Below are 3,118 nucleotides of genomic sequence, written 5' to 3' on the forward strand. Positions count from 1 at the left end.
ACTATTTTCAGTGAGCATGACCCAATGATATCACTGATTTATGAGTCTGTGGCCCTGGCTGAACCTTAGGGCCAGAGATATTATCTGCTACACTATCCAGAGAGCTGTTTTTCATGTCTCCTTTAGTTGGTCTGGAGTCTGGATCTTGGTGGTCCCCACAGACAGGGCCAGATCCTGGGCTTTCTTCACAGCCCACACAGAGGTGTAGAACCCTCATACAATTATCCAGGACACTAACATGACATGCACCATCATACGTGGAGGGGCCTTTTTTCTAAGGACAAGCACTTTACACCCACCACTTCTATAAGCATTGAGGTCATTCACAGTGAGCATGATTCTTATCAGGAGGGAGAGAGAGTCATCAATCCTCCAGGTTTTAGAGTAGCCACTTATCTCTCCTGTCATGCTTTTGACAATGCAATTTAACGGTATATTATGGGAGACAGAAAATGAAGACTTTCACGGGGATTTAATGAATACGTCCCTTCGGACGTAAACACAACTGAGCAAAATAGATCTTAATCGTCTTCACATAAAAATATGAACTGCTGAAAACATTCTGATGTCTATTAGAGAACACGGTGTAACTCAGTAACGGGGCAGGGTGTGGGGAGTAGATACCAGTACCCAAAGAACACTCTAGTAATTCCCTGCAGCTCCACTGCTGACCTCTAAGGGGCAGTGTGGGCATCAGAGTGATCAACACATAGGTGGGACTAAAGGGAAAAGATGCACACATCATGGCTATACATCGCCACACATGACACGTGCCTCCAGCTGCTAGCATCTTCCCAATGGTTCTGTTCTCAACCTCTCGGTTACACTGGCCTTAAAATCAGGCTTTCCTGACTCCCCCAACCTCATGATTCTGGACAGGTGCAGTATTTGGCTACCAGCTCACTAGAATGCCAAACATGAACTTAAATGTCTAGTCAAACCATTCAACTTACGTTCCTCGGAGAAAAGAGATAGTGTGTGAGACACACACAGTACAAGATCAGAGTTGACCTTGATTGGAAACTCACGTGTTGCACCAAAATGGACATGAAAACCACAGCTTTCTTACTTAATGACACACACACACATCTTTTCCAGGGAAAATAATGTCTAATCTTATGAACAACAAAGATTATGGGCACCGAGTGAATAGTGAAGACTGTGGATTAGCGAACCCACGCTAAAAAAAAAATCACACAATACAAGTAATTTGAAAATAAGTGAAACTTACTGTCATTTTAATGTGTAGTTTAAGTGCTTAAAAGCATAGCTGTGGTAATAAAGTAGAACTTATATAATATTAATAATGTAACCATAGAAAGAATAAGTGTTCTTCTGTAAAATTAACTCCAGGAAATAACTTCTTACTTAATGTGTAACTATAGAAGTTAAATACAAATAGATAATTATCTGAGTGATGTCATTTTCTTCTACTATGTTATTCCAGTAATACGTTTGAAAGATATCACATGAAGAATTACAAAGGTTTGGTTTTTAGACCATAGAGCCACTTTCTTGTGGACATTCCGGCCAGTGTTTAGTATCAGTTTTTTTTTTTTTTTACATGTTCCTTAGCTTTAAATTACAAAATGTCAAGGAATCTTTTTGGTTGTGAATGTGCAGTCCCGCCCCACTCCTCACTCACCAATGTATCCAAGTGTTAATATTGTAATACTCTCCAAACAGAAAAGTGGAAATAAACATTTAAAATTTAATAAATGATAGCATTTTTACAACATAGTTTTGTCATTAAAGATACTGAACACTAAAGGAAGTGATTCCAGGTGCTTATTTAAAAGTCAGCCAGTTACCTCGAGTGTGAGTGGGGGTCATGCCCAAGAATGCTGCGTACACACACTCAGAGGCAGAGATAAATTCTACCTGTAAGAGATATCATTCTAGTTCTGTGTTTTCCTTTCCTATTATGGATTTTCAAAATTCTCATGATGATCTCCTATCATCTTTAACCTTAATTATGCTAAGTGAATTACCCTAAGCATATATTAAGTTAATGAAACAATTACATATTAAATTATAGCAATATTATTATTGCAGTGCTCTATGTAGAAACGGTGGCCTCAAGAAGTCTGCGTGCCATTGCTCACACTGAGCATCTATGTTACAAACTCCTAGGAGTTACAAGAGTGTTCTTTGGGTACTAGTATCTACTTCCTACACCCTGCCCCATCATTGAGTTACACTGTGTTCTCTTATAGACATCAGAATGTATTCAGAAGTTTATGGTTTTATGTGAAGATGACTAAGATCTATATTGCTCAGCTGTGTTTATTTCTTGCTGTGGTGTGCTGAAGTTCATTATGGAGAGCTGGACCAAGGACATGGAGGCTCTGGTGTCTGGGAAACTCTGAGGCAAGAGCACCAAGACCATGAATCTCGTGGATGGTCTGAGGATGTACAGTGGAGGCCCTGGTAATGACTACATTGGCACTGATGTGTGCCATGGGCTGCTCACACATGGTGTGCTGAGCCTCAAAGTGAAGATCGTTTTGCTCTGGGAGCCAGGGGGTAAGACTGTCCCTAGGCAGCCTCTACCTGCTCACCTGAGTCCTATGGAACTTTAACATGAAATTCTGCTCACCACTCCCATCCCAGAACAGAAGGGTGGGAAGCCAAAGCCACCTGCCATGCACCAGTCAGTACCTACAGCATAACAGGGTCTTGGCAGCTGCATCTGGAGGCTGGATGTTGTTCTGTAAAGACATTTAATGAGATCTTTCACAAAGACAAAAGGCCTGACAGATTGTGTCCAGTGTTCATCTGACTGGGTTTTGCTGGCCTATAGAATGTCAATATCCTGTTTGTTTAAACTGGAGGGTTAGAGCAGAGTTGACCAGAAAAATCTTGGCTCAGTGAAGGATGGTGGGTACAGGACAGTACCCTGACCCTGTGGTTCAACTGTACAGGGTAGGAAGAACAGTTTGGTTTTGATGCTCACGATAGAGCCCAAGTACTTGCACACAGTATGTGTTCAGCATGCTCTTTATTGTTGAGCTATGTTCCCATCATGGAGGGCTACATATGTGATTTTTTTTGCTGGCTTTAAAGAATTCTTTGATAGGCCAGCATGATATCTCAGAGTGTAAAGATGCTTTTTATG

At 41.1% G+C, this 3,118-nt stretch overlaps 1 pseudogene; it reads left to right on the top strand.

Moving 5' to 3' along the window:
* The first annotated feature begins 2,297 nt into the window (after nt 1-2,297).
* LOC119826876 lies at nt 2,298-2,672 on the top strand (annotated as a pseudogene).
* The last annotated feature ends 446 nt before the right edge of the window (nt 2,673-3,118 follow it).

This window comes from Arvicola amphibius, chromosome 11 (assembly GCF_903992535.2).
Source record: "Arvicola amphibius chromosome 11, mArvAmp1.2, whole genome shotgun sequence".
Taxonomy (NCBI): Eukaryota; Metazoa; Chordata; class Mammalia; order Rodentia; family Cricetidae; genus Arvicola; species Arvicola amphibius.